The sequence below is a fragment of the Canis lupus genome, chromosome 12 (assembly GCF_011100685.1).
Source record: "Canis lupus familiaris isolate Mischka breed German Shepherd chromosome 12, alternate assembly UU_Cfam_GSD_1.0, whole genome shotgun sequence".
Classification (NCBI taxonomy): domain Eukaryota; kingdom Metazoa; phylum Chordata; class Mammalia; order Carnivora; family Canidae; genus Canis; species Canis lupus.
Genome location: NC_049233.1, coordinates 46,739,780 through 46,762,819, shown reverse-complemented (window position 1 = coordinate 46,762,819; position 23,040 = coordinate 46,739,780). Strand labels below are relative to the sequence as shown.

The following is a 23,040-nucleotide window of genomic DNA, read 5'->3' as shown; positions in this document are numbered from 1 at the left end:
ATTCGGCTGGGTAATGTGGATGACACCGATGGCCTTCACAAGACCTATTTGATGCAGTGGTGGAGACTGAAGGCTGAATGTGGGGGCCCCGGGGTGGCTCAGCCAGTTAAGTGCCTGCCTTTGGCTCATGTCCTGGGATCCAGTCCTGCATTGGTCTCCCTGCTCCGAGGGAAGTCTGCTTCTCCCTCTCCCTGCTGCTCCCCCTGTTTGTGTGCTCTCTCTAGCTCTCTCTCTCTCTCAAATAAATAAAATCTTAAAAAAAAAAGAAAGCTGAATATAGTGGTTTCAAGAAAGGTTGAGAAGAAAGGAAATAGAGGCATTGAATAAGAACAAGTATTTCAAGAGTATTGCTGAGGGATGCCTGGGTGGCTCAGCTGTTAAGTGTCTGCCTTTGGCTTGGGGCGTGATCCCGGGGTCCTGGGATGGAGTCCCATATCGGGCTCCTTGTGGGGATCCTGCTTCTCCCTCTGCTGCTATGTCTCTGCCTCTCTGTGTGTCTCTCATGAATAAATAAATAAAATCTTTAAAAAGAAAGAGTATTGCTGAAAAGGAGAGCAAAGAAATAAGGTAGCTGTGGAGGAAGATGTAGGGTCAAGGTTGTTCTCTGTTTAGGGAGAGAGATTATCTTTTTAAACTGGACTATTTGCAGTTTTCTTTGCTGCTGCACTCTACATCCTTCATATCGGGGCACAGAGCATTTCTGGAGTGAGTGGAATGTAAAAGAGGAAGCAGGAAAGCAGTCATGGAAGAGGCTGGGAGTCAGTGGGGCTGGGGGCACCAAGGAAATAGAATTCTTTGAACGGTTAAGAGATTACACTGGGGACGTGAAGGGCACAAAAATATAGCCATAATCAGGAAATGATCCAGCTTCAATTGTCCTTGGGTTCCTTTACCTTCTTAAGAAACTAGCACATAGTTTTATAATCACTACTGACTCCTTAGGAGGAAGTATGATTTCTAACTAGAACAGTGCTGGTTAAATTGCACCTGAAAATTTAAGTCTCTTTAGCATTTTGCATAGTGGCAGGGGAGGAGCTGTAACACTTAAAACATGCTCTGCAGAACCAGTCCGAACACCAGTATCAACAAACCAAACTTTCATTAGTCTATTGCAATGTAAAATTAGCTGCAATAATCATAGATAAAAACGGCCATATCCTATCAGGAGTTAATGCAGATACTTCTTGGGGAGGCTTGTAACTTTTAGTTTTTGCTCTGATTACGACATGGAAAATACCAGTGCAGTCCAAAGCTATTTTTTTCATTGAAATCAGAAATAGGAGAGAATCACAATAAACCAAATGGGTCAAAATGTATGCTGCTCTCATTTACTGAGATGCTTCAGAGCCTCTGATTTATACTACTCCAGTTACAGTACACCAGGGATAAGAAAGAGGTCATGAGTACACTCATTTTTATTTATTTTTTATTTATTTATTTATTATTTATTTATTTATTACACTCATTTTTAATTTCACCATCTTATCTAGGCTTTATTGGTTTTCAATAACTGTTGATAATTTATCACAAATATCCTTTCATCTCTTCTTTGATTGTTTTCATTTTGCCCAAATTTCTTCAAGTAATTTAAAAAATATTTAAAATAGGATCTAAGAAACAAAATAAAACAAAAACACACTCATAAATACATATTACAAACTGGTGGTTGCCAGAGGGGAGAAGAGTAGGAGGATGGGTGGAATAGGTGAAGGGGATTAAGAGGTACAAACTTCCAGGAATAAAATAAAAAAGTCATGGGGATGTGAAGTGCAGCATAGGGAATAGAGTCAATAATACTGTAATAACAATGTATGATGATCACCACAGTAACTAGACTTACTGTGGTGATCACTTCATAATGTGCATAAATGTGGAATCATTATGTTGTACACCTAAAACCAGTATAATACTATATAGGTCAACTATACTTTAATAAAAAGAAAGAAAATTTTCAGTATGTATCAGTTTCCCCCCCTTTTTTTTTAAATTTCAGGAGCAGCTGCTTGTCCTCATACTACTAATTTTATCTCTCCAATTGTTCATTAAATTCACTTCCTCAGCTTTCATAAAGAATTGTCTTGGCATGTCTATAGAAAAGAAAGGGTGGATAGCAGTTTGTTTCTCATTTGGTTTTCATTGGGAGCAAAGGCAGACATAGAGGAGATCCTGGAGTGTGGGGCTCTTTATTTTCTTCTTCTTGCTTATTTGAATTGTGGTTGGGAAATGACATGTGGTTATTATGAGGTTATTCATAATAACAGGAAACATTATCATTATAAAAATCAAACAAAACAGAGTACATAGGATTTTAGGAGACGTTTACATATTCTGGACATATGTCTTTTGTCAGAACAATGTTTTGTGAACATTTTCTTCTACTTTATGCTTTGCCTTTGTATTTTTTAATGATGTCTTTTGATTCTAATGATGTCTTTTGATTTAATGATGTCTTTTGATACGCAAAAGATTTTAATTTTGATGAAGTCTAAGTTATCTACTTTTCTTTATGATTAGAGCTTCCTGTGTCCCAAGAAATGACTTTAAGGTCACTAAGATATTTTTCTATATTTTATTTTAGAAGCTTAATACCTTAAGCTTTCATGGTGGAAGAGGTCATCAGGGTGACATGACCACTGAGTGACCTGTGAGCTGGACCCAGACAATCAGGCATCTCACCACCTGCCTTCCCCCATCCTTGAAATGTGTGGCTTGGCCTTACATTCCTACAGTGGGAGCTATTTTCAAAGATGCAGCCTTGAGAGAGCAATGTGTTGGTGAGACTATCTGGATGGTATGCATTACTGAACCTAGGTTAAGTCTTCTCTATAAACTTCAAAGATTCTGGAGGGTGAGTGTGGAGATCTACTCATCTCATGGCCACTTGTGTAATTTCTCTTGGTTATTAAACCTGCCACTTACCAATCTGGAAGTTCTGTCTCTTAGAGTCTTCTTGCCCTCCATTTTCAATGGCCAATTTCAGATTTCACCTGAGAAATTCCTGAATTTTGTAAACCAACAGTTCATGACCATCTTGAATAAATTTTTGCATTTGGGTATGACATAGATGTTGAGGTTTATCTTTTTCCCCTATGTGGATGTTTGGATATTTCAGCAAATTTTGTAGGAAATGCTTTGGTGTCTTTGTCAAAAATAAATCGACCATATATGTCAATTTATTTCTTTGCCCTCTCTTCTGTTCCTTGACCTACCTTTGTGCCAATATAATATTGTCTTTATTACTGTAGCTTTTAAGATCTTGATATCAGGTGGTAGGAGTCCAACTTCGTTCTTTTTTTTAGGCCTGTTTTTGCTATTCCAGGTTCTATGAATTTCTAAATAAATTTTGGAATCAAATTATCAATTTCTACAAAAATCTGTTGGAATTTTAGTTTGCATTATGTATAAATTATAGACTAATTTAAGGAGAATTAAAATTTATCAATATTGTGTGTTCTCCCAGAAAGAAATAGCATTCTCCACTTATTTTGGTATTTCTTTTTTTTTTTTTAAGATTTTATTTATTTATTCATGAGAGACACAGAGAGAGAGAGGCAGAGACACAGGCAGAGGGAGAAGCAGGCTCCATGCAGGAAGCCCGACTTGGGACTCGATCCCGGGTCCCCAGGATCAGGCCCTGGGCCAAAGGCGGCGCTGAACCACTGAGCCATCTGGTCTGCCCAGAATTTATCTTTTAAATGGAACAATGGTATATAATATGTAGGATGTACTTTAGTATTTGGAGGAATCTGAACTTTATTTGCTACTTTATTTGCTACTTTATAGTGAACAGAAATAGATGTTAACAAAATTTCTTTTTCATGATGCTCTTACTGAATGGCATAATATTATTTCACTTTTTAAACTTTTTTTATTTATTCATGAGAGACACACACACAGAGAGAGAGAGAGAGAGAGAGAGAGAGAGAGGCAGAGACACAGGCAGAGGGAGAAGCAGGTTCCATGCAGGGAGCCGGACGTGGGACTCCATCCCAGGTCTCCAGGATCACGCTCCAGGCTGAAGGCGGCGTCAAACTGCTGAGCCACCTGGGTTGCCCTTATTTTGGTATTTCTTAGTTTCTCTCAGTAATATTTGTAATTTTCAGTGTAGAGGTTTTGCACACATTTCTTTAAATTTATCCCTATGTGTTCTTAAATTTAATTTTTAAATTTGAGTATAGTTGACATGCAATATTACATTAGTTTCAGGTATACAATGTAGTGATTTGACCAGTTTATGTATTTTGCTATGCTCACTACAAGTGTCACTACCATCTGTCACCATACAATGCTATTACAATATCATTGACTGTATTCCTTATACTGTGGCCTTTATTCCCATAACTTATTCATTTCATAACTGGAAGCTTGCATCTCTCACTCATTCATTCATTCTTTCCATCCCATGCACCCACCTTCCCTCTAGAAATCATCAGTTTATTCTCTGTATTTATAGGTCTGATTCTGCTTTTTTTTTTTTTAAGATTTTAAAAATTTATTTATGACAGACAGACACACACACACACACACACACACACACACACATACACAGAGAGGCAGAGAGGCAGAGACACAGGCAGAAGGGAGAAGCAGGCTCCATGCAGGGAGCCTGACGTGGGACTTGATCTCGGGTCTCCAGGATCACACCTCGGGCTGAAGGCGGCGCTAAACTGCTGGGTCACTGGCGCTGCCCTGATTCTGCTTTTTGTTTATTCATTTGTTTTGTTTTTTAGATTCTGTGTATGAGTGAAATCATATGGGGTTTGTCTTTCTCAGTCTGACTTATTTTACTTAGCACAATACCCTTTAGGTTTATGCATGTTGTCACAAATGGCAAAAATGGCCAAACAAACAAAAACCTCAGTCTTTTTTGTGACTGTGTAATATTCCATTATGTGTGTGCTTGTGTATGTGTATCTATATCTATACTACATCTTTTTTATGTGTTCATAAAACCAGTGGATACCAGTGGATACTTGGGCTGCTTCTAGATCTTAGCTATTATAAATAATGATGTTAATAAACATAGGGGTGCATAAATTGGTAGTGTTTCTGTAAACTAATAATGAAGTAGCAGAAAGAGGAATATCCATATGTATTCTAATATTTTTGTAAATTGTATTTGTATTTCAATTTCCATTTTTATTGCTTGTTTAGAGAAATAAAATGTATTTTTGGATATTGGTTTTGAATCTGTGATCTTGCTAAGGACTTACCAATCCTAGTAGATATTTTGTAGATTCTTATGATTTTTCTGTGAAAACAATAATTTCATTTGCAAAAAGAGATAGTTTTAATTCTTTTCCAACTTAATTGCTTTTATTTCTTTGTCTTGTCATGTCATTCTGACTACAACTATAGTAAAATGCTGAATAGAAGTGGTGAGAGCAGACATTCTTATCTTCTTCCCAATATCAGATGGAGGAAATGGTCATCATTCACCATTAATACATTAGCTATAAGTTTTTCTCAGATCTCATTTATTAGAGGAAATTTTCTTCAATTCCTAAGTCTCTGATAGTTTTTATAATAAATGGGTATTTAATGTTATAAAATGTTTACTGAGATAGTTTTATGATATCTTTTCTTTATTCTGTTAATGTGGTGAATCACAGTAATTCATTTTTTTTTTTTTAGTAATTCATTTTTGGATATTAAACCCATCTTGCGGTTTTGGAAAAGCTTCAGTTAGTTATGATGTTTTTTTTAAATACATATTGCTGAGTTTGATTTGCTAATGTTTTGTTAAGGAGTTTTGCATTTTTGTTTGGGAGAGATATTTGTCTGAAAATGTCTTGTATTGATTTGCAAGTTTTAGAATCAAGACTATGCTGGCTTTAAAAAATGAGTTTAAAAATTTTCTAAAAAAATAAAAATTTTCTGAAGGGGTTTGAGAAATATCAATATAATTTCTTTTGCAAATATTTGATGGAATGTACCTGCAGATCCCTTTGGAACTCAAATTTTCCTCATGGGGAGGTCTTTTCTAAGATAGATTTATTTATTTATTTATTTATTTATTTATTTATTTATGAAAGAGAAAGAGAGAGTAAGAGCAGAGGCATGGAGTGAGACAGGACAGGGATAGAGGTAGAGGGAAAGGGAGACAGAGTCTTAAGCAGACTCTGCACTGAGTGCAGAGCCCAATGCAGGCTGATTTCATGACCCTGAGATCACAACTTGAGCTTCAACCAAGAAGAGTCAGATGCTTAAACAACTGCACCACCTAGATATCCCTTGTGGGGAGATTTTTAACTATAAATTCAATTTCTTTACTATCCTTAAATAAATAAAAACCCATCATCAACAACAACACCAAAACACTATATGTTGGGCTTTTTAGGACTTCTATTTTTTTTTCTTGTTTACTTTTGGTAATTTATGTCCTTTAAGGAATTTGTCCATTTATCAAGTTGTCAAATTCAGTCATACAATTAGTTATAATATTCCTTTCATATATTTTAAATGTCTATAATATCTATGTTACACTCATTCTTGATACTGATAATTTTATTTTTTTCCTCTTGATCAGTCTAGGTAAGTATTTTTAAATTTTATTAATCTTTACAAAGAACCAGTTTCTGAATGACTTGATTTCCTATATTACCTATTCTTTATTTAAATACTTTCAGCCTTTATATTTATTATTTCCTTCCTTTACTTACTTGGGCTTAACTCACTCTTCTTTTCTAGTCTCTTAATGTAGAAGCTAAAATAGTTGATTGAAAACTTTTCACCACCAACATAAGCATTTAGAATTATAAACTTTGCTATTAGCACTATTTTAGCTGCATCCTACAAATTCTAGTATTTGTATTTTCATTATTTTTCAGTCAGAAATATTTTCTGATTCCTTCATGGTTTCTTTCTTTCTTCTTCTTTCTTTCTTTCTTTCTTTCTTTCTTTCTTTCTTTCTTTCTTTCTTTCTTTCTTCTTTCTTTCTTTCTTTCTTTCTTTCTTTCTTTCTTTCTTTTTTTAGATTTATTTATTTATTTATTCAGAGAGAGCGAAGAGAAAGGCAGAGACACAGGCAGAGGGAGAAGCAGGCTCCACGCAGGAAGCCCCATGTGGGACTCGATCCTGTGTCTCCAGGATCACACCCCGGGCTACAGGCGGCGCTAAACCACTGTGCCACCGGGGCTGCCCCCTTCATGCTTTCTTAGTTGATTTTTTTTTAATTTTTAAAATTTTTAAAATTTTTATTTTTTAATTATGATAGTCACAGAGAGAGAGAGAGAGAGAGAGGGAGAGAGAGAGAGGCAGAGACATAGGCAGAGGGAGAAGCAGGCTCCATGCACCGGGAGCCCAACGTGGGATTCGATCCCGGGTCTCCAGGATCATGCCCTGGGCCAAAGGCAGGCGCCAAACCTCTGTGCCACCCAGGGATCCCTTTTAGTTGATTTATGCAACATTTAGGAGTGCATTTCTTTTTTTTTTTTTTTTTTAAGATTTTATTTATTTATTCATGAGAGACACACACACGCAGAGAGAGGCAGAGACACAGGCAGAGGGAGAAGCAGGCTCCATGCAGGGAGCCCGATGTGGGATTTGATCTCGGGTCTCCAGGATCAGGCCCTGGGCCGAAGGTGGTGCTAAACCGCTGAGCCACCCAGGCTACCCTAAGAGTGCATTTCTTAACTACAAAAATATTTAACGATTTCATGTATTCTTTTAAAAATGACTTTTAATTTCATCATACTCAGGCTCACAAACAGAGTCTGTATGATTTCATTTGAAATGTATTAAGACTTGTTTTGTGGCTCCATTTGTAGTCTATATTGGTGATGTTATATGTATGTTTAAAGAGAATGTACATTCTATGATTGTTCCATGTAAATTGCTTGACAGTATTGTTCAAATTTCCTATACCTTTACCAATGCTTTCAGTGTACTATACTTGCTCTCAATCTCCATCCACCAGTGGATGGGGGAAATATCCTGGGAGGCAGGAGGTCTCTGAATGATCAGGTGGGGCAAAATATATTCCTTTCCCTTTTTTTTTTTTTTTAATTCCTTTCCCTTTTTGACTTGCATTAGATGGTGATACGAATGAGAAACAGCATTTTATTGTGTTAAGCCACTGATGTTTTGGGGTTTATCAGTTAAAGGAACTAATTATTTACCTTAAGTAACACATCCTTGGGTGATTTAATTTTTGGATGCTTGGTTTTACATTTTGAAAAGTGAGGATAATTATATCGACTTTACATATTTATAGAAAAAATGAAATGAGATAGCATTTGGCAAAGTGCTGGCACATTTCCTGACACCTAAGAGGTACTCAATAAACATTTGTTCAGTCTATTGTTTGCTGAGCATGCTCATATGTAGATAGACTAATGGATTTGTTATCTTCATATTGAACTAAGAGGTATTTACTGTGTTTGTGTCCTTGAATATTTAATCCAGCCCTTTAAAATATATTCTTCAGCTGGGATGTCTGGGTAACTCGGTCAGTTGAGTGTCAGACTTTTGATCTCAGGGTCTTGGGATGGAGACCCCGCATCAGACTCTCTGCTCAGAAGGGATTCTGCTTGTCTACCTCTCCTTATGCCCCTCCCCCAGCTTGTGCATGCTCTCTCTCTTTCTCTTTCTCTCTGAAATAAATATTTAAAAATAAATAAAATGTATTCTTCAGCAATAAAAGTGATGAAACAAAATGTAAGTCTTATATATATTGATCAAAATATTATTCTTTAGTCAATCTCCCTCACATAGTTCCTTTTTAAACATTCATAGTTGAATTTGACTTTAGGGTCTGTTTTTAAGGAAATTCATACCACATGTATTATAAGTTATGCTCATGCCTTTCTTGCATCTTTTGGAAACACAATTATATATATGTTTCTATCCAAAGATGAAGAGAAAAAGAGCAAGGTAGTTTTCCCCATCTACATAAAGTTGATGTGGAAAGCAGACTTATGCCTTTTTTAACCCATTAAGTCACTTCCTTCATTCAGTCATTTTTAATATTTAAAATCAGTTAACATATAGTGTATTATTAGTTTCAGAGGTAGAGTTTAGTGATTCCTTGGTTTCATATAATACCCAGTGCTTTTTACATCATGTGCCCCTCTTAAAGCCCATCACGCAGTTACCTCATCCTTCCACCCAGCTCTCCTTTAGCAACCTTCAGTTTGTCTTCTATAGTTAGGAGTCTCTTATAGTTTGCCTCCCTCTCTGTTTTTATCTTATTTTATTTTTGCCTCCTTTCCTCTATGTTCATCTGTTTTGTTTCTTAAATTCCACATATGGATGAAATCATATGATAATTATCTTTCTGATTGACTTATTTCGCTAAGTGTCATACCCTCTAGTTCTATCCATGTCGTTGCAAATGTAAGATTTCATTTTTTATACCTGAATAATATTCCATTGTATATATACATCACATCTTATTTATTCATTTATTGTTGCACCCCAATGTTAATTGCATCAATGCCCAGAATAGCCAAAATATGGAAAGAGTCTAGATGTCCATTCATGTATTTACAGTCATTTTGAAGGGATTATTATTTAGAAGACAAATCCAACAAGGTGTCAAAAGCAAGAGATGGGATTTAGTTGGGATTTGGAAGGGGTGACGAAGGTTGGAGAGTCTGGATTAGGGCTGAAACCTTCAGGATTGAAAGCAGAGAGCTAGAAAAGGATGTAATTTAGAGGACTGGTTGGCAAGAAGGAGATACAATTTATTGGCAAAATGGTTTTACTACTTTAGAAACGATAATATAAATGTCAGACATTATAAAATCCTAGATAACATAAAAGAGAATTTAGAGAATTTTTCAAATTTGAAGGGTTTGTCTAAAACTTATGTTTTTAATTTGAGTCTTTTACACCATTAAACAGACTCTATTGGATAGTCAGCACACTTATGTTTCTTCGAAATCTGGTTAGTTTATTGGTTTGGGCTTTTACCTTATTACTTTTGCTGACCTATAAAGGAGAGCCTCAATTTTTGTCATGTTCAGAATATATTCTGCTTCTCAGATCACTACACAAATAATACTCAGGTCACTCAGTGAAGAACAAACATTGCTTTTCCTCTTATTGTACAGTGTGCTCTTGTTACTCCTGGCTTTTGAACTCAGTTAGCTTCCCCAAGCCTTCTTTAACTGTGCTTCTGGGAATAGGCAATGCGCTAGCTATCAAACTCTGTCATGCCCCAGGCAGGAGCATACAGCGAGATAAATTTGTATCATCTATTTTTTAAAATAAAGTTTTTGTTTTGTTATAATTTTAAATTTATAGAGAAGTTGCGAAGATAGCACAGAGAGAATGCCCATCACCCAGTTTTACCCATTGTTAGCAACTTTTTTTTTAAACGATTTTTATTTATTTATTCATGAGAGAGGCAAAGACATAGGCAGAGGGAGAAGCAGCTCCTCACAGGGAGCCCGATGCAGGACTCGATCCCAGAACCCTGGGATCACACCCTGAGCCAAAGACAGATGCTCAACTGCTGAGCCACCCAGGTGTCCCCCCATTATTAACATCTTACATTATGGAGCACATTTATCAAAACTAAGAAAGCAATATTATTCATCACTATTAACTAAACTCCAGACCTTATTTGGACTTAGCCATTTTTTCTATTAATACCTTCCATCAGTTTCATTGTAGGATGCCACACTGTAGTTAGTTATATTTTCCCAGTCTCCTCTCCTCTGTGAAAATTTCTCACTGTGCTTGTTTTTCATGATCTCAATGGTCTTGGGGAGTACTGGCCAAGTATTTTGTAGAATGTCTCCTCATCTTAGTTTGTCTGATATTCTTCTCATGATTTTTCTGAGGTTATGGGACTTGGAAAGAATACCATGGAGTTGAAGTGTCCTTCTTGAATATAGATAATAGTGAAAGGGAATGGAGGGGAGGGGAGAAGAAATGGGTGGGAAATGTCAGAAGGGGAGACAGAACATGAGAGACTCCTAACTCTGGGAAACTAACTGGGGGTGGTGGAAGGGGAGGAGGGCGGGGGGTGGAGGTGACTGGGTGGTGGGCACTGAGGGGGGCACTTGACGGGATGAGCACTGGGTGTTATTCTGTATATTGGCAAATTGAACACCAATAAAAAATAAATTTATTATTAAAAAAAATGAAGTGCCCTTCTCATTACCTTACATCAGAGTACATCAAATCCATATGATATCACTGGTGATGTTAACCTTCATCACTTGGTTGAGTCAGCTTTTGCCAGGACTCTCCACTGCAAAGTGACTATTTTTCCCTTTCCTTGCTCTATTTTTTGGAAGTGAGTCATTAAATATAGCCTATCTTCAAGGATAGGGAATTAAGTTCCACCTCCTGGAGGGGGGAATATGTATATATATTATTTGGAATTCTTCTGTAAGATTTGTCTCTCCTCTACCACTTATTTACTTATTCAATAATTTATATTTATACTATACATCTATACATTTATGATTAAGTCCCAAGGAAGCAGTAGCCTCTAGGTTTGGGAAAATTACCTTTATAAAAGTGCTGTTGTGGGCACCTGGATGGCTCAGTTGGTTAAATATCTGCCTTCAGCTCAGGTCATGATCCCAGGGTCCTGGGATTGAGTCCTGCATAAGGCTCCCTGCTCTGTAGGGAGCCTGCTTCTCCCTCTCCCTCTGCCTGCTCCCTCTCTCTCTGTGTTAAATAAATAAATAAAATCTTTTTAAAAAAGCACTGTTGATGCTTATTTACATTATTTGTTTATCAATATGGACTCATGAATATTTATTTTATTCTTTGGGTTATAATCGAATACTGCACTATTTATTTTTTTGCTTAAATTGTTCCAGGTTTAGCTATCGAGAGCTCTTTCAGTTGGCGGTTGTTGCATCATCTCTTTTATCACATTGTTTTCCTTTGTGTAGAATGGATTGGCTACACCTCTTTGAAAGGTGTGGGGGAAAAACAATCTGCTCTGTGAGGTATAGATAAGGTTTTAGTCAATAGAGAGTCTCTATTGCCAGCAAATAAAGCCTTTTAATATGAAGGACACCTGTAGAATTGTTATTTACTTTTCAGCTGAGAATAATAAGAATGAACTTTATGAAGTGCCTGTCATTTAAGTGAGCTGGTGCTCGAGGTTATATTAGCATATTTAAAAAAAATGAAATGACTTTTTTTTGACCCAGCTTTAATGATACCACTGAAGTACTCAACTTCTCAGAGAAGATCTGGGCTCCTTCCTATGCTGTGCATACATTTTTTTCTTTTGACTCTTCTGCACTGCAACGTGCCTTTGTGGCAGACCCAAGGGAATGAAGATTTAAGCTAAGTGCAGAGCTAAGGCTTCCTACCGGGCTTCCACTTGGGGAGGCATTGCTAGCTCATTCCACTTGTCTCTGCTCCAATTAGTTCCAAAGGCATTTGCAGGTACCTTTTTTGAGGGGAGCTCAATCCACTTCAAGGTGAGAAATAAGAGATAGTGAGTTGTAATGAAATGGAGGGGTCAAGAGCAGAGACTTCCTTGAATGCATCTGAGATCTAATGATGGTTGGTTGTGTGGTCCTGAAAAAGACATTCTATTCCGGTGGGTCTCAGTTTCCCTATTTGTATAATTAGGGCTTCATTATTTCTGAGCATCTTTCAGATCTAAAATCCAATGATTTTTATGCTACAATTTCATGGTGGTTGGAAGAAGAGTATGTGCATATATTTACAATTCAGTTCCAAGAGTGAAGTAACCTCTAGTTTCAGGGAAAATATATATAAAAATGTCCTGTTGATGCCTAATAAAATGCCAGTTTCCTGACATTTATGTAGCACTATTATTTTTCAAATTTACTTTCACTTTAATTTTCTTGTTTCAACATTTTCTGCTCATAACTTTGGACACATGATCTTTCTATCAAACATATACATTTATCTATACACTTTGACTACTCATGTTGATACTTAGTTATCTCCCTCTGTTCTTTGCTGGTTTTCTCCCAGTTTGTCACTTGTTATGAGTGATGTGTGATCTCTCACATTTATGCAAGTCTTGGGATTGCCTTTGTTCCAGACTATTTTAAGGATATTTGCATAAAGAGTAATCATGAAAGGTAGAGATTAGGAAAGAGAGGCATGCTTATTGTCTAGTATGATAAAGATAATGCCTCTTTTTGGGGTAATGATTAGGATGCTTACTGCCCATTATGAAATATTTGGGTTCTTTAAGCTTAGTCTGCAACCTGTAATGCATTCACTGAATGTGCAAGTCATTTGATCCCTTTTGCATCACTATGTGAGTTTGGGCTTGGGAAACTGGTACAAGAAAATGCTAATACTCTGGCTATTGCTACTGCTATAATAAAGTCCTTACTCTGACTCAGGAATCTCTTGTCTTCTGATGGCTTCCACGAAACTGTGGCATGCTTATTTGTTAGCTTACAAGTAGGATAAAATTTCAGATTTTGACAGTTCTTTGTAGTGTATTTTCCATTGTGAACTTTTAGTTGGTTGTGTACAATCACTAGTTTGGGGAGTTTGTCCTCTTGATTCATACTTACCTTGAACTTGATGTGGTATCATAGAAAGAGCTGAGAACTTGGATTCCCAGAGAACTGGATTTAAGTATACATTGGGTCACTTTCCAGTTTTATAATGTTGGCAAGTTACTTAATATTTCCAAGCTTCCTTCTCTTTTTAGTGAGATCACCCACTTCACAAGGTTACTGTGTAGGTAGAATAAGATTCTATATACCTGGGCTATCCAATATGGCAGCCACAGATGACCATTTAAGTTAAAATTAAATTAAAAATCAGTTCCTTGGTTATACCATTTTTCAGATGCTCAATAGGGGGCTTTGTTATGTTTCTTTTTACTTTGATGAACCCACTTAGTTGCTACGCTATTATCAGCAAAAGTCCTTCTAGAATATAGTTAATTAGATTTCACTATTTTCCTGCAAAGTGTTGAAAGAGTCTATAGGGATTAGCAGCACTAATCAGAATTTGAAAGAGCACTGATATCTCTGTAAATATTATAGGATTATAATATTTATTTTTTTCTTCTTAAACTGATACATGTGAGGTACTTCAAATGTAATAGGAAAGGCAAATAGTTTCACCTCATATAAACGCCAACCCATGGGTCCTGACTAATGGGGTGCTGGGCTGAGGAGTTCATAGGTGGTGTCTAGACTCAGAAGAGAGCTATTATTGACTAGTGATGGATCACTAGCAACTAGCCTAGATTGATATCTGAAAAGCTAAGATTTTTTATTATCCTAGAAATAAAAAAGAAATCATTATCCTTCCAAACGGCAGTAAAAGTCTTAAGACCATTGTCTTGATTCAATCTAATTTCAATTCCAGTTCTGCTTATAGGAAAACAAATTCTTCCAATCACTATGCTTATGAATTGAAGCTCTTATCAGAAAACCAATAGAATTGTGACCCTTTATGCACTTGTTTATTGTTTATAAGAATCATAGCAAGGAAGTGATGTAAGTTTCTTCCCTTCTCTATAACAGCACAAATAACAGCAGTAGTTGTTACAGAATACACCCATGTAAAATATAAAATCCAGCCTGGAAGGTGATGTAAGTCTATTCTCACTAGGAAGTTAAAGACTCTGAGTTGTTTCTCACAAAATACAGTCAAATTTATTCATGTTCTGCAATTTGAGCTAGTTAATAAGCAGTAAGTAAGCACTTTATGGCCCAGCACTTATTAATTATGTGTCTATATTTAGTGGAAAGTAAACTAACAAGAAGCTCCATATTGGGATACCTGCTGAATGAATACTGACAAAAAATAGAAGTACTAGAATAATATAATATCTGTTCCTGAATCTGATACTCAGTAAAGCAAAATAGTAGCGCTTTCGGCACAACTGGTAACTAAGTCTATGAACAAAAGATGTCTTATCCTGTTCTACAATATAATGAGTACCTGTTGAGTAATAGAAATACCCCAAATTCAGAAGGAGTCCAACTTTAAATATGCTATTGTGAGATGAAGTATAATTACAATTTTTGTCTTTTTTGGTTGTTTATTCCATCCCTTAACTTGGCTCAGAAAGAAATGGTTTGAATGATATGTTTTCAGCACATTTGACAAGAAATTATGGGAAAAAGAGAATCTGGTTAGGTCATGAAAACATTTTCAGAAGGACATTCAAGTGTTTTGATTTCTAGAATGTTTGCCTTTCAGCATTCATCAAATTAGTCGGAGTGCAAGGTTTCCAGCATAGAGTGAATATGATGTGCACTCTGTAGTCAGAACCCTAGGACTCAAGACCAATCTTTGGTACTTGCCAATGCCTTGCCTTTGATGAAGAAAGTAGGCCTACATGGTCCTCAGTTTCCCTAATTTGTCTGTTGCTGGAGGGTAGGATGGACTGGAACACTCATTTTCTTCCCTGCAGTTTCCTATGGAGGCAGAGGGAATATCTGCTTTACTTCCCAGGAGAGAGCAGCAGCATATTCAGCAACAATGTTCTACCTACCAAAAAAACTTAAGAGAGAGTGTGAGGTTGGGGAAAGTCTGGCATTTGAGCCTACCCCTTCCTCAGCTCACAGACCTGCCTGGGTGCAGGGCAGGTTGGAGCTCACATGCTCAGGCTGTCAGTAAACAGACCATCAGACCACGTGAGCTGGTTCTAGCTATACCTCAGTTCTCTCTGTTTCAGCTTTATAGCGTGACACTTGGTGGAAAAGTCCGCATGATCATTCCCTGGTTATCTTGAGTGCAGGAGAGAGGGACAAAAAATGCATTTTTTTTTAACCAGGTGGAAAGTGAATTTGCCAACCAACTTGAATAAAGCAGATGCCTCGATTCCCATTTGGAGACTTGTGATTTTTGGAGGACTAACTAAGCTAACATGTAAAGGCATGTAGGTCACACTTGGCACCTAAATAAGTCCTATGTAGGTACTAGCTATGATTATTATGATTATGATTATCATCATTATTATTTTCAACTGGTTAGATTGCAAAAGATTGGCATTAGCACTCCCAAACTTCCAACATGATTCAGCACTGGTACCTGATTCGCAAGGTTGTCATGATCATCAATCTAGATAATATGTACCAATTTGCTTTGTAAAATATAAAGCACATTATATAATAGTGATGATAATGGAGTATTTAGGGTTTTTATGTGACTTCATGGGGTCATATTTCTTGCCAAGTTCTCATTTCTCTCCTGGCTTTTCCAAGACCATTTCAATCTTTTGGTCAAATAACACAGTTAAGCATTATGGCTGAATTAGTAAGTATTTTGTTGATTTCCCACCATGAATAATTCATGGTAAAGATATTTCATAAACAGGCCGTCTCTTAACTCTCTGTTGAAACAAAGCTGTCATGGTTCTGGGCTTATGCCCGTTGTGCTATTTTAAAAGAATTCAGAACATTTATGTAAGAACCCAAGATTGTGAATAGAATTTGGATAGATGTCAATAGTGTTTTAGTGTTAACCCAAACCTGGATTGAACTCCTTTTGCTTTAAATATCTGCTAGTTCTCTTTCTAAGGCAAAGTATATTCATTGAATGGCCAGGACCATTTCTTATTCTTACTATTGTCTTGTGGTCCCGACTAATCTTGTCCTAATTTATTGATTCAGCAGATAGTTATGAGTACCTACTTTGGGCAGTTACTATTGCAACTGTTGGAGATAGGAGGCAAATAAACAAATAAAAAACTATATGTTCCACAAGTTTATATTCTTGTTCCTAGCATAATTTACCTAAAATGAAATATTATTTATGCCTCCTTTAAAGACAGACTTAAAAGCACATTTTATATAATTCCCAGGACACTGTTACTTATAGGAAATGTTTTAAATACATACATACATGTAAACCTTAAGGGTTTATTGAGTTATCAATTTAGTTCATCAGATTAACCTATCAGTATTATTTGCATATTTATTATATAATCTTTAGGGTGTTTATTGAGTTATTTATTTCATCAGTTTAACCTATCAGCATTATTTGCATATTTATTTTACAATCTCCCATTAGGAGAAAAGTACATGATTGTTTTCAGCATAGATTTTACTACTGATATTTTTGACTTCATACTTTTAAATAAGAGCTTTATATTTTCCTCAAGATCTTTCAGTCACTAAAACCTCCTTATTCTAGAACTTGAGGTATATACATATCTTGGAAGAATATCTTTAAAGTATGACTGTAAGAACCTAGCAATAAGAATGTGTATGTTCCTAAATTAGCAGCTCTTAAGTCAACATGTTGTAGAAATTAATTATGTCTTAGGAAGTAATTTTTTTTTTTTTTGCTAAATTCAATCGAAAAAAAGAGTTACATGTTAAATTAGATGTGAAAAATCGTTCTCTGTGTTACAAATTGTAAATGACTCAAGTCCAGAAAAGATGAAAGGGAAAAATATTCTATTTATTCAATAGTTTAAGATAATCAAACCTGGCTTATTTAAAGGAAACAAAAGATAAATTTGCATCATTTCTTCGACATATTAAAGATGTTTCTGAATTTGCAATGTAGCCTGCCATCCTTAACTAAGCTTCTCTTTTGCATGGCCTCTTTCTTTCTTTTTCTACTTTCTCTAATCAGATAACATAGACTTCACACTGGGAGGTTTAGCGTGTGAAAACTTCATGGTAAGTAGAATATAATTAAATTATGTGATCTGATAATGAATCAGTAATATGCTATATTCCATAAAGATTTGACTGGCTTTTATTCAAATTACCCAGTTTCAGGCTATTATTTTTAGAACTTTCATATTTCATAATCTTTCTTTATTTCATTTATTTCCCCAGGAGAGAAAGCTCAGGATCTTTTAAATTCTGCATAGTTAGATTTCAGACTGGTCTTTAGCACCTTAAAAATCCTTTGTCTGGAAGAGAAACAGATAATTAAACTGAAGACACAAATTAGGTCCACCAGTCTGAAAAGGTGTAGAGCATTCTTTTAAAGATTTTTTTTATTTTTTAATTTTTATTTATTTATGTGCTGCTCATCCCAGACCTCTCTCCAGGGCTGACCCATCCCTGGGTCCTCCTTCCCTCAGTCCTTTCCTCACTTCTTTACAGGTATGTCTCCTGAAAGCACCTGCAACAAACATTATGCGCACAATTTCTTCATCTCAGAATGTTTTCAGGAGATCTAGTCTCAGACAGAAGTGGAGTGGTCTAGAGGAGTGCCTCCAAACTTTCTTTATTTCTCAAAGACTAGTAAAGGTCAAGATTTTTTTTCTTTTTTTAAAGATTTTATTTATTTATTCATGAGAGACACACACACACAGAGGGGCGGAGACATAGGCAGAGGGAGAAGCAAGCTCCATGCAGGGAGCCCGGATGTGGGACTTGATCCCAGGACTCCAGGATCATGCCCTGAGCCAAAGGCAGACGTTTAACCACTGAGCCACCCAGGCATCCTGAGAATTTTCTAAAGCACAATTAGAAGGCATATGTGTTCTAAAAGGAATTGGAGTGGGGACAATTGGGTAATTACGGAGGAAAGAAAGAGGAGGTAGATACTTATGAAAAAATGTGGTCTATAATTAATAAGAGAAGAAAGAGAGAGGGCTTTATAATGCTTAGAGACATGCTACATTCATGTGTCAATTGCCCTTGTTACAGAGTTTGAGAACACTGACATTTGAGGCCAAGCCTACTTGGTTCTCATTCTTGAGGGATTGGTGGATGTTGCTAGAGGGACATGTGGAGGTGCTCAGCATGCAGAGGCATGCTACTATTTTATCACTCTGGCAAGTCCCTTCACCAGCTTCTCTTCTATTTCCATAAATGGAATTGAGGCACAGAGTCTCTGATGTCACTTCCAGCTTTAAAATTCTATGGTTCTCATGCATGTCCCTAATTTCATGTCTAATAGGAACCATCAGTATTGCTGCTTCTTGATTGCTTTAGTTTGAAAGGGCCTTTTTCAAACTGACATAGAGAATGCTAAATATGCTATTTTAAATTAAAATTAGATAAAGACACTAGCAGATTACATTAAAATACAGCAAATCCTCAATGACTTTTTGAGTCTAACAATTATGGCTTCCCATGAACCTTAACATTTCCCTGAATTGCAAAAATTATGTTTACCATTTCACAGGTAAATATTTACATGCTTAAGTAATGACTCCACAAAGTTATGAGAAATCAAGAGGATAATTTATGCTCTAGAGTAGATATGTACTTTGTAATTCAGCTCTATTGAAAAACTCTCCTTAATATCTTTAATATTTTCTTCAATGTTCTAGAACAAAGGAAAGGGCTATTTGTCCCCTGTGAAGACTGAAGTATTCCATGCAAGCTGTAAGATGGGGCTTGCCAGAGTCCTATAGCTGGTTAATGAAAAGACTGATCATAGTCAGTGCCTCCAGACCTAAAGCCCAGAACACTTTTCATTGCATCACACAACCTATTCAGTCAGTTCCTGAAAAGACACAGACACGATGAGCTGATGGTGGCATTTGAGATCATTTGTATACATGGATTTTCCATTGATTGGCTCAGTAAACTATACCTACACACCTACACACACTCCACACACAATTTATGTTCATAACAACTCAAAAGAGAAATATGATTCCAATGTGAAAGAGTATAGGTTGGACATGGAATCAAAGCAAATTGTCTTAAGTTTACATAGACACTTCATTCTTTGACAGTGATAAAGTAGTGCCAGGTTTATGGAATTAGAAGAGTATTTTTGCCTGAGGGAAAAAGGGTTGGATTTACTGTTAGAAAGTTAATGATTATGAGATACGTATTTGTTTTAGTCAAACGTTGTCAACATGAAGGATAATGACTAAAAACTAACATTAACAAAATGGAAAGAATTCTAAAATATACATCTTAGCCCAAAATGTATGCCAAAGCTGTTGCAGAACCAAATGTCTCCATCTTTTAATGAGTCTTCCTTCTGTGGTTGTTCAGGCAGTGTCAGTGTTGGGTGGTATCTGTTGGTTCTGTCAGATTCCTTTTCCATCCTTGACCCTATTTGGGACCTCATGGTCTGGCCTCTTCAGACAAGATAATCCAGCTCCTCTTTGCTCAGTTTTTGTGTAGATTTGGTCAATGAGAGGCTTTGGTAAGGAGGTTGGAGGATGGGGAGAGACTGAAAATAGTGTTTATTTTCCTAGCCTCTTTCCTGTTGGGCTGCTGTTTGGGAGTTTCTGCATCCCTCACCTAAGGTCATAGTTCCTGTCAGGTGAGCTTGTCTCACTAGTTTAGCTTCTGAGAAAACCCCCTCCCCTTTCCTGTTCCAGATTAGGAGTGCTAATAGCTTTTACTGTTGCCAGTCCTAGACTCCTTCACCAGCACTGCGGCTTCCCTTAATCTTGTCCACTTTTGGGGTAAATATAGATGTTCTCTGATTTATGATGGTTTGGGTTTATGATTTTTCAACTTTATGATGGTGCAAAAGTGATACTTAGTAATGAGGAACTGTACTTTCATGTTTGAATTTTAATCTTTTCTGGATTAGTGGCATGTGGTCCAGTCCTCTCTCCTGATGCTAGGCAGCAGCAGTGGCAGCCATAGCTCCCAGCCAGTCATGCAATCATGAGGGGAACAACTGATACACTTACAACCATTCTGTTTTTCACTTTCAATACAGCATTCAATCAATTACATGATATATTCAACACTTTATTATAAAATAGGCTTTGTGTTAGATGATCTTCCCCAACTGTAGGCTAACGTGTATTCTGAACCTGTTTAATGGAGGCTAAGCTAGGCTCTGATGTTGGGTAGGCTAGGTATATTAAGTGCATCTTTGACTTAGGATATTTTCCAATTTAGGATGAGTTTATCTGGATGTAACCCCATTGTGAGTCAAGGAGCAATCTGTATTCCATTTGTTTAAATATCTTCAATTACCCTTTTTGATTGTGTCTTACTTTCCTGCCAGGACTTTGACTGACAGATAAACATCTAATTTGTACATGCAATACAATATACTGTCATTAAGTATCTTAAAGGATCCAATGGCTTCCTATGTATTTGTTGTGTTTCCCACAACAAACTGTAACAGATTCAAATACATACAGAACTACTTGCCATATCCAGCAGGCATTTTTCTTATATCTTTCCTCCCTTATACTTACCATGACAAAACTTTAAAAATATGTCTTATTTTATTCTTTCTGTCTCCTTTCCCTTTTCATGGTAATTTCTCTGACCACCTACAGTTGTTACTCAGTTTACAGCAATAATTTTAACTTTTTGAGTCATGACTCCTTTGTGAATTACATGAAAATAGAATTTTTCTCCCTAGAACAGTATATAAAACACATATATAACAAATTTGAATATGATTTTTTTTGTTTTTTTGTTTTTTTGAATATGATTTATTTTACTAAGCTGGAAATTGATTTTTTAAAAGATTTTATTTATTTATTTGAGAGAGGAGGGAGAGCATGAGCAGGGAGGGGAGAAACAAAGGCTGTCCCTGCTGAGCAGGCAGCCTGACATGGGGCTCAATACCAAGACCTATGAGATCATGACCTGAGCCGAAGCCAGCTGCTTAACCAACTGAGCCACCCAGGCACCCTAAACTAGAAATTGGTTCTGTGATTGGCAAAGATCACATAAGCTCTAATAGGGATTTTCTGAAGATAATTGAAATAAGTCTAATTTCTACCAACCCCTACCCCAAAAACTCCCAAAGTAAATATTAACTCTGAGCAAATTAAGATATCTGATGGTAAACTTGAAAAAGAAGTTGTCATAGCAACGTGAAAGTTATCTTGGGTCCTAAGTTGATTTTGACATTTTAATTTTGATGGCAGCCAGTGCTTAAAAACTGTGACTCGAAGGTAGGTTGTTGTCAAAGAATATCAGAATTTCCAGGATTCTTTTGGGTTGAATTTATATAGCATAATTTTCATTGTCCTCAAATCAGTAAGTTTACCTTTCCCAAACTGGCATTATTGATTTCCTCTATGCCAGAAAAGAGAGGACCATGAGTCCATATTGAAGTTTTATTTTATTTTTTAAAAGATTTTATTTATTTATTCATTAGACACACACACACACACACACACACACACACACACACACGTGTGTGCAGGGGAACAGACACAGGCAGAGGGATAAGCAGGCTCCACGCAGGGAGCCCGACATGGGACTCGATCCGGGGTCTCTAGGATCAGGCCTTGGGCTGAAAGGCAGCACCAAACCGCTGAGCCACCGGGCTGCCCCATATTTAAGTTTTTTTTTTTTTCTTTCATAACAATTAATTTATTTTTTATTGGTGTTCAATTTACTAACATACAGAATAACCCCCAGTGCCCGTCACCCATTCACTCCCACCCCCCGCCCTCCTCCCCTTCCACCACCCCTAGTTCATTTCCCAGAGTTAGCAGTCTTTACGTTCTGTCTCCCTTTCTGATATTTCCCACACATTTCTTCCCCCTTCCCTTATATTCCCTTTCACTATTATTTATATTCCCCAAATGAATGAGAACATATAATGTTTATCCTTCTCCGACTGGCTTACTTCACTCAGCATAATACCCTCCAGTTCCATCCACGTTGAAGCAAATGGTGGGTATTTGTCATTTCTAATAGCTGAGTAATATTCCATTGTATACATAAACCACATCTTCTTTATCCATTTATCCATATTTAAGTTTTAAAGTTGTCTAAATAGAAGGAATCTGTGCGAAAAGTCTCCAGTGCTTCCAATTATTTTCAGATTTCTTTCTGCAGGGAAACTGAGACAGCCTTATAACTCTTGACTCTAACATATAAAAAGCACTTTCCCCAGTACCACAAGGTTGGCATAGATATCTGCCTGCAATTCTGGCTTTCATATTGGAGCTTAGACTTGGTTTGATCAACTAGGATGCTTGTGGCTGCAAAAAAATCCCAATTCAAGGAAAAATTACATAGTAAAAAAGTTTAATATCTTACATAACAGAAAGTCCAGAAGTAGAATTAGTTCTGGTCAGGTTGATTGACTCAGTAATCAAGAATCCATATTCTTCTTGTATTTCTGCTCTGTCATCCTTAGTGTGACAGTATTGAATTTAGACCTCGTGTGGCTATAAAATCCTTACCAAAAAAAAAAAAAAAAAAAAAAAATTCCTTACCAGCACTATCTGATGCAACATACATT

At 36.5% G+C, this 23,040-nt stretch overlaps 1 protein-coding gene across 4 annotated transcripts in view; it reads right to left on the bottom strand.

Moving 5' to 3' along the window:
• HTR1E (5-hydroxytryptamine receptor 1E) overlaps positions 1-23,040 on the bottom strand; it is a 94,344-nt gene that overhangs the window by 5,515 nt on the left and 65,789 nt on the right. Inside the window, exon 2 of one of the 4 annotated variants that reach the window (XM_038554662.1) lies at positions 22,836-22,976. The exons of the other annotated variants lie outside the window; for them this stretch is intronic. The gene's annotated coding sequence lies outside the window, so the exon portion shown is untranslated. The remainder of the gene's footprint in view (positions 1-22,835; positions 22,977-23,040) is intronic. 4 annotated transcript variants of the gene reach the window in all.